At 38.1% G+C, this 9,898-nt stretch overlaps 1 long non-coding RNA gene across 1 annotated transcript; it reads right to left on the bottom strand.

The window, feature by feature from the left end:
• Positions 1–1,126, bottom strand: LOC112846081 (uncharacterized). The gene is made up of 2 exons (XR_003218900.1): positions 682–1,126; positions 1–616 (listed from the first exon to the last, which is right to left on the bottom strand). It is a non-coding gene; the product is annotated as an uncharacterized LOC112846081 (long non-coding RNA).
• Between the last annotated feature and the right edge of the window lie 8,772 nt (positions 1,127–9,898).

Genomic DNA, 9,898 nt, shown 5'->3' on the forward strand with positions numbered 1-9,898 from the left:
TTCAGCGTTGTCTCTGTCACAATATCAGAATCAGTGAGTTTGTTTCATCTTCAGGTTCAGCTGTTTGTAAGGTCAGACTCACAGACTGATCCTCATGTTTAGATGTTACACAATAATTACAGACACTGACTGACAACACAAACACAACACAAAGTGCTCAGGGTCCATTTATCAGCTAGAACTGAGTGACTGAATAATCTGATATTATTATGAAACCAAAGAGAAATGTGTTACATGGAGCTGCAGAGTCACATGTTTCCTCCTCTGATCTATGAAGCCTTAACTTGTTCCTCCATGAAGGAGACTCTTCAGTTTAAACACGTCAAGATTATTTATTATTTAATTTTTATATCAGTTTGTTTATTGATAAAGTTTAAACGTGTTACTCTTGAATGTTTTTCTTTTCTTCCTGTAGCTGTAAACATTTCCTGACCTCCTGTTTAAATGTGTGCAGATTTGATCTTGAATGTAACAATGTGAACATTTATATACTTAACTTGACATTATTACAACCTGTGATCTGTGGAAGCTCAGTACCGCCTCCTCTCAGAGGTAGGAGATAAATGATGTTTGTGTATGAGGTGTGTTACAGAGCACAACACTGTACACAGTTTTTCTGTGTTAACATCTTTGTGCCTAATTTATGGAACAAGCATGTTAAATGTTAATGAGAAGAGCTACAAGTTGATTTGTACTTTGAAGTGATCAAACATTCATATTTCAGCTTCTGTGCTACTAAAACCTGCTGTTATTTTGCTGTTAATGTATCCTGTTCATATGCACATAATAAACATAATCTCTGAATGATAAACAAACCTTTGTCTGTCATTTCATACACAACATAGTGTTCAGGTCTTAACTGAGCATAACTACAATATCAGCCATTAAGCAGATCTGTGAGGTAATGTCCAGTGTGTGAGTTTGTGGCCATTTGTGTTGTATCCTTGTGAGTTGTGATTAGTTTTGGATCCTCCCATTAATTAAGATATTAAGAGCACACTGTGGGGTGTGGTGGAAATGTCAGGAGCGGCGATGGGAGGGTTGTAAAATGATTGGGGTTTGTTTTAAATTACTTTTTGAACTTGTGGAATTAGATTAAACGAAATTTTGTTCACGTCTAAATTATAAGAAATTTGGTTGATTTTTGGTATATTTGATGTATATTTTTTAAGAATCAAGTCAGAATTGTGTTGTGAAACAAACCACCTGTTGCCACCCACGGCCGTTTATTGGAGTATTTTTGTTTTGAAACTTAAAGGCTGTGACAAAACTTTTTTTTTTAGTATTTTCTTTTGCTAGATTTTGGGGGTTTGTTGTTGTTGTTGTTTACAGCTGATCTGTATTTTTGTATACAGTCATGCTTCGGTAATAAACAACTCATTTCTAAAAACCTTGCTGAGCACATGGATCATCTTGAGGGAAGGATTATACTAAACATTTGCACTTGGATTGTAAAATGAGGAGAACTGGGGGATTTATAACTTTCTATTTGTTTGTTTTGTTTTTCTCTGCTCTCTCTGCTGTGCTGTATTATGGACATGTGCTGGTTATTTAAATACATCACCAGAGGGTCAGGCAGGTGTAGGCAAGGACCTGTTGTCCATGCCTCTAAACTAAATACCTCACAATTCACCAAGTACTCAAATCATTTGAGGAGAGCTGCCATTACAGACGTTTCTACCCATTTCTACTAAAGTAAACATTTTAGAAGCAAAGAAGACAATTTATACAGAAAGCTGGTTCAGATTTCCTGTACAGGAGTAGCTGGGACCCACAGAGACTCATTGTGGAGGACAGCTGGGCTGTGGTGCATCGAGCCCAATAGAGTGACAGAGCAGAGATGAGAGGTTTGTCTTTCTGGGATTCATCTGGAGTGGTCTAAGCATCAGGAGATTTTTTCTTTCTTGACACACAGGGAACATTCTTCTTGGATGTGATTAATTTTTAGGACATTTCATTGAGGGGTTGTTCTGGATGTCAGTTTAAAAAGAGCATTGAAACTGTACTTAAAAAATAATAAATAAAAAATAAACAGCAGTGTCCCTGGTTTGATTCCTGTGTTTCAGCTCACATCTGCCTCTCTCACTGATGGCAGAGGAAAATGTTGTTTTTTGGATGCTGCTTTTTATCTTTATGAAGCACAGACTTCAGCAGTCGAGAAACCTGACGCAGCGATCCCGGCTTAGCAAAAAATCCGACCACGGGCACCAAGCAGGCATCAACAGGATCCAGAAAACGCAGAGAGACAAACAATCTTGGGAACAATCCATACGCTGCTCGGAAGAAAGCTGAACAATTCCTTAGGGAAACCTTCAGTTTCACTGGCCGACCACATCGTCTACCCTGGCGACGATGACGCTTTCACCGGAAAGGGAGTGTGGGAACCCGGTATAGGTAACCCAGGATTTTTGATACAACTGGGGGCAAGTGTTGCTGCCCACCAGCTCCAACGACACAATATTTTGGACCAAAGGTTAGAAGTCCAGTAGTGTCTGGTGATCATACCTCAGCAGAGACTTTGCTTCGTGAATGACGCAGGTCAGAAATAATATAAAGAGAAACTTGGGAGTGACAGACAAGCAGCCACACACAGCGGCGCCATCTTGAATTTGCACTCTTTCAAATGTGTTATTCTATAAAATCTAATTGTTAATAGTTTGTATAAGTGTTTCCAGTTCATTCAGACTTTCTGATGCTTGTTTTAATCAGTTCTCAGGACCATGGCATTAAATTCCTGTCTCTTTGAAATGAACTCTGAATCTCCTGCTGCTGCTCAGACTCTCAGTGAACCTTCAAGTACAGAGATGGTTCTTGACAGTTCAGCTTGTAGATGCTTTGTGTGAGGTTTCCAGCAGATTTCATCTGAGAAACTTGCTTCACCTCAACAATATTTATCAAGAATTTTGCTCCAGCATCTTTTTTCTAATGTCCAAATAACATAAATGTAGTTTTATTCAAATTTAGCGATAACTTTTCTGTCAATCCATGTTTTCAGTTTGATCATTTCATGTGTGACACACAAATCCTCTGTGTCAGCAGTGTTTAATTCACACTTGTTAAATTAATTGGTTGTGTCATTGTGTTAATGGCAACTCACCAAAAGTTGTTGGTGCCTGCTGGTGGCTGTTGGAGGATCCTGGGCCTGGTGGCTTACTTTGATTAATGTTTATAACATTTATTTTAATATGGCCTTTCCAGCATTACTGCTATAATTTCAACCCCACAGTCATTACTGTTGCATCATCTGATATTGATATGATAGTAGTTAAAAAGTCATTGAGGCTATTATAAAACCATTTACACACATCTGTAATTTATATTTAAAACTGGTCGATTTCCAGACAGAATGAAAATAGCAAAAGTTATACATCTATACCAATCTGGTAACAAACATTTCACAAACTACAGGCCTGTCTCTTTACTACAGCAGTTCACAAAAATGATTGAAAAACTGTTTAAGAGCCGACAAGAAAAACTATATATAAGCATAAACTACTCATCGAGAGTCAGTGTGGATTCAGATGAAGCAGATCAACATCATTGGCACTATTAGATTCAATAGAATACATCACAAATTCCAGTGACAAAAAGCAATATGTGGCTGGGTTATTCATAGACTTGACAAAGGCATTTGACACTATAGGTCACGATATATTAATAAGACAACTGGAAAGCTATGGTGTCAGAGGGTAGTTTTAAATTAGATCCTGAGTTAAGTAAGTTACAGGAAGCAGTTTGCGAAATTAAATGGTGGTTGCTCCGTATGTATAGACATTGCATGTGGTGTACCACAAGGGTCAGTGTTGGGCCCCAAATTCTTCAACTTAATGACATTTGTAAAGTGGTGAAAATAAATATTTGGGGGTAATAATAGATGAAAAACTTAACTGGAGAGCTCGCGTGAGATATATTCATTCCAAAACATCACGAAGCATTGAAATACTAAGCGAGGCAAAGCAGGTATTATATGAGACATCACTTCATATCATCACTTCATATTCTTTTTTCCCATCTTGGATTGGGCTGCAGATCAGGTTTAGCTTGTTGTCCAGCTATTAACTTCTTACTCCGAGCAACAGTAAGTGTTTCATAAAATGAATGATATTCGCTGCACTAATGACATCAGTCATCACTCCTGTGGAAACATTTTGCAAAGCTGTGCCTTTTCTGGCTTCCTCCTTAAACACATTAGTTATTTTTACCTCAGAGGTGCAGACTTCTCTCTAAGCATCATTCCTACTTTCTCCACTTTAACCTGTGAATTAAGGTCAAAGTGTTTCCTCATACAGAGAAATGAAGGAGCACAAACCTGCAATAATTCTTATTCACTGACATGCACACACTTTATAAATCTGACTGTAATTTTACATGAGAACTTGTTTTTTTAAACAGATTAACATTTCTTCACACATTAGTGAATGAATCCCAGTGTGTTTTTTTAAACTTTAAATTGTGATTGACAACCAGTGATGAAGAGGAAAAGGATTCCTGTCTAATCAAGTTAAAGAAAGATCATGATGGAATCATAAAGACTCCTGATATTCATATGAGACTGAGCTAACAAGAAGTGATGTTGAAGTGATGTGATTGAGCTAATGATAAATACAAAGTACAACATAGGAAAGAAGAAAATGTAAACACTGTGCTGAAATTATTATAATGGCTGGACTTTGCTCCAAATGAAGTATGTGAAAGGTTACACTGAAGGAAAACAGCAGAGTGATAGCTTGGCCAAAGTTGCTGAAGAAGGGCAAGAGACAGATGCTGTCCAGTGTAGCAGGTGATTTATTTACAGTCATGGTGACCAAAAGAATATTCACAAAAACTTAATTACTCAAACTATCCAGACACTATGGAATTTTCCATTCAATGGGTAAGACTAAACATTACATTCATAGTCATACACATGTGCTGCTACTTTTCTCTAGCAGGAAAACACAGACACCTCTGAAGTGTAGCCATTACATTTGACAATAATACTTATAATTCTCAGGGAAACAAAACCCTAAAATTTACTTTCATTAAATTACAATTTTTCACCTGGTCCTTCCTGTGACATCAGAACTAAATGGGAAGCTATAAATACAGGAAGTGAGACAGCACTTCCCCGTTTTGCTCCTGGTAGAGAGGTAAGTAAGCTGACTTCTTACCTTCTTAAACTGGACAAACTAACAGTTTAAATAATAATATTAAATAAAATATTAACAAACTTGATGAAGTTGATTTAAACCAAGATTTTATAATAAGTAATCCATAAAAGTGAAGAACATAAACAAACCTGGGATAGTCAATATTTGCAAGATACAGAATAAAGATAAGGCGTGGCTAAATCAAAACAAGAATATTAACTAAGAATAACAAGCCTGAACTCTGGGCAAATGGTGTTCTCACCTACTTTGTCACAGTGTGGCTCAACCTAGGGGAGACCGTTCGATGTGGAGGAGGGAGAAGGGGAGCACGTATAAAATTACACCAAGAAATTATAAAAGATTAACTGCCGAACATAGTGTACTTATAAATTAGAATTTCATTTTTAAGCTTTTTCCTCTGCTCATTTCTGCTGTGTTGGATTATAGCTGAGTCATTTTCCTGCTTAATTATAATTTCCAATGATTTGGCTCCCTTCCTATCGGACTCTATTGACATAGAGCAGAGATAAGGGCATCTTCAGGTCTGGATGTACCCATTCACCTCTCTCGTTCCTTTCAAGATCAGTATTAAAGTGCTCAGAGTAGATTAATTGGACACAAATGATTCCAGTGATTATTATGTGATTAATATTATTTGTTTCAGCTTTTGCTTTGCTCCTGCTAAATTTATTTAATAAAATAGCAAACAAACAAATTCTAAATTGTGGACATTCTCTATTGACCCTTTGTGAAATGGTAAAGATTAAAGCCGGTGAATTATAGTATCAGTCAAATAGTTCTTGCAGGTTTCTTTAAAATTAAAAATTAACAGACACTTAAGGCCTATTTTCCAGGCCACTGAATCTTAACCCTGTTAGTTAGAAAAGGCACAGAGGAGAGCTGCTAATAATGGATGCAACTGCAGGATTGCACTTGACCTGCAAGGTCACCCAGGCCAGAATGCCTTTAAATGAAGCAGGATTAACAGTCCAAATGACTTATCTTGTTGAATTAACATTGGTCAAATCCACGGGACAGAGAGCGAGTCAGACAGACATAAATGTAACTAAACACACGCAGGGCTGGACTGGGACAAAAAATCAGCCCAAGCATTCAGACTAGAAACCGGCCCACCAGGTATTATAGGAAAAGCTATAAAGCCTTTGAATGAAAACAAACGCTGTTTGACAGTGACAGTGTGACAGTGATGTACAGTGTCTTTTTGGTATGTGTATGATTTTTATACATTGTAAATCAGATGACCACTTTGGTTGTAAAATTTATAAAAATAATTTGTGAATATAATTATTTAATTATTCCATTCTATGCCATGGAATGGAATAATTAAATAATATTTTTTTGAAATACTGTCTTTAAACTCTTCTTTGTTGATACTGAATCTTGAACAAATTGTAGGTCACAAACATTTCTTGATGTTGATTCAACTCAATTCAATTCAATTTTATTTATATAGCGAAAAATCACAACAAAAGTCGCCTCAAGGCTCTTCATAGATTTAATGCAGAGAGGTCTATTGACACATAGTGAGTGAGAAAGGTGACTGGAAAGGAAAAACTCAATGCATCATGGGAATCCCCGGCAGCCTACGTCTATTGCAGCATAACTAAGGGAGGATTCAGGGTCACCTGGTCCAGCCCTAACTATATGCTTTAGCAAAAAGGAAAGTTTTAAGCCTAATCTTGAATGTAGAGATAGTGTCTGTCTCCCGAATCCAAACTGGAAGCTGGTTCCACAGAAGAGGGGCCTGAAAACTGAAGGCTCTCCCTCCCATTCTACTTTTAAATACTCTAGGAACAACAAGTAGGCCTGCAGAGCGAGAGCGAAGTGCTCTAATAGGGTGATATGGTACTACAAGGTCATTAAGATAAGATGGGGCCTGATTATTTAAGACCTTGTATGTGAGGAGCAGGATTTTGAATTCAATTTTGGATTTAACAGGAAGCCAATGAAGGGAAGCCAAAACAGGAGAAATATGCTCTCTCTTTCTAGTCCCTGTCAGTACTCTTGCTGCAGCATTTTGGATCAGCTGAAGGCTTTTCAGCGAGTTTTTAGGACATCCTGATAATAGTGAATTACAGTAGTCCAGCCTGGAAGTAATAAATGCATGAACTAGTTTTTCAGCGTCACTCTGAGACAGGATATTTCTAATTTTAGAGATGTTGCACAAATGGAAGAAAGCAGTCTTACATATTTGTTTAATATATGCGCTGAAGGACAAAAAATGACTCCAAGGTTCCTCACAGTGTTACTGTAGGCCAAGGTAATGCCATCCAGAGTAAGAATCTGGTTAGATACCATATTTCTAAGATTTTCAGGGCCGAGTACAATAACCTCAGTTTTATCCGAATTAAGAAGCAGAAAGTTAGCGGCCATCCAGGTCTTTATGTCTTTAAGACATTCCTGCAGTTTAAATAATTGGTGTGTATTACCTGGCTTCATGGACAGATAGAGCTGCGTGTCATCTGCATAGCAGTGAAAATTTATGCTATGTCTTCTAATGATGCTGCCTAAGGGAAGCATGTATAATGTAAACAGAATTGGTCCTAGCACTGAACCCTGATTAGTTTCTAGGTGCCACCTAGGATGAAAAATAGCTTTGATGTACAAGAGCAGAGGCTGAAGTTTAAGGAGTGACAGGAATGAGAATGTGAAGCTATAGTTTCTTGCATGAAATGGGTGGAATGGTCACTGTGGGTTTTCTGGTGGAAGTTGAAATCTTGTTCATGAGTGTGGGGAGAGAGGAGTGTAAAATTGACAGACGAACTGATGACCTGGAGTGATGTGGACGTTGTACACTGTCACTGGTCCATCTATGTTCCCACCCTTACCTATGGTCATGAGCTTTGGGTAATTAATGAAAGAATGAGACTGCAGAGATTAGCAGTAAAAATTAGTTTTCCACAAAGGATGGCTGGCCTCAGTGTTAGAAAGTGGGTAAGAAGTTCAGTCATTTGGGAGTGACACAGAGTAGAGACAAGCTGACAAGATCCAGCTGAGGTGATCTGGGCATCCAATTACTTTACTGCTCTCTGGAATAACTGAGCTCTCTTCAGTTTATATCAGAAGCATTACAGCCTGATCACAGGGTCCACAGACTATATCATGATTTTTCTGACCATGACTTTAAATGAAATCTGTTCTTTATCCACAGTAGAGTACAACAGACATTGTATTAAGAAAGTAACAAAATGTAGAGATCAAAAGTTACATGCTAGTATTTAAGTCCAACATCTCCCTCTAGTGGCCACACATAAACATGTGTGAGGATGGCATTAATGTGTTCAGAGGGCTTTTTTAAAGTACACTCGTGCTAATTTTTGTATGTGTGGCAGTATGAGTAATCGTGTTGCACATAACAGTACGCATAACTGTTGAAAAAAGTTAGTTCCCCAACAGTGTATTTAACCAATAGAAAAGCTGGTGCTCAGAGGAAGAGGGCGGGCTTTACTTGGCGTCAGTGACAGAAATGAAAAAAAGCTCAAATGAGTGAGAAGGACGATGAAGGAAACATCTGTGCTGTGTCTGCTCTGTAAGTAGAATCTCTGTGTTTGTTTGAATTCTTGTACTTTGACTGTCTGCTCTCCTGATAACTGATGATGGAGGAGAAGACATGAAAAACAAATCAGGCTGAATTCAAGTTCAAAACACCACGAGGACCAACTGCAGGTCTGAACTGACTCTTTATCTTTGCTCAGGAGTCGAGGAAACACAGCAGGCAGTGAAAAGCTCAAATCATTCACTCATTATATCAACACAGCTGCACAGTGGACACATGACTTTACTGTAATATTTAAATGTAGTGGATATTTTGTATATACTCAGAGGATCGTGAGTGCAGAGACATTAGACAAAGATAATCCAAGTAAACAAGAAATGCAGCACGGTGTAAAAAAGTGTCCCCAGGTTGTTAAATTATGAATTAACTGTGACTAATTACATTTTTACTAAGCTGAGCTCAGTTTCACTGCCACACCAAGGACTTATTCTGCCAAAAGTTCTCTATCAAGAAATCACTTAAATAGAATTTGTCTGGCAAAAAAAGACATGCTAGGTTCCTAAGAAGCAACTGAGAAAGAAATTCACTGACATTTCTCAGCTTGGAAGACGTTACAAGACAATTTCTAAGGCTTTGGGACTCCAGTTTACCACAGTGAGAGCATTTATCCACACATGGAAAAAACATTGAACATGATGAAGGATTGCCAAGCCTACCAAAATTACTTCAAGAGCACCGTGATGACTCATCCAAGAGGTCACAGAAGAAGCCAGAACAACATCCAAGAAATGCAGACCACACTTGTCTCAGTTTAGGTCAGTATTCATGACTCCACCAAGAGACTGGGCAAAAATGGCCAGCATGGCAGAGTTCAAAGACTACAACCACTGCTGAGCAAAAGGAACAAAGGCTCATCTTAGTTTTGACAGAAAATATCTTGATGATCCCCATGACTTTCGGGAAAAAGGTCTGCAGAAAGCTGAGAACTGAAAGGTGTGTCCCATTACATCTGGTGTAAGAGTAAAACAGCCTTTCAGAAAACAACAAGCAACAACATACAAACCGTAAAATATGGCAGTGGTTGTGTGATGGTCTAGGGCTGCTTTACTGCCTCAGGACCTGGAAGACTTGATGTAGTAAATGAAACATGAATTCTGCTTTCTACCAAAATACTGTGAAGCAGAATGTCTGGTCATCTGTTCATGACCTCAAGCTGAAGCGCACTTGGGTTCTGCAGCTGGACAATGATCCA

This window comes from Oreochromis niloticus, linkage group LG3, assembly GCF_001858045.2.
Source record: "Oreochromis niloticus isolate F11D_XX linkage group LG3, O_niloticus_UMD_NMBU, whole genome shotgun sequence".
Taxonomy (NCBI): Eukaryota; Metazoa; Chordata; class Actinopteri; order Cichliformes; family Cichlidae; genus Oreochromis; species Oreochromis niloticus.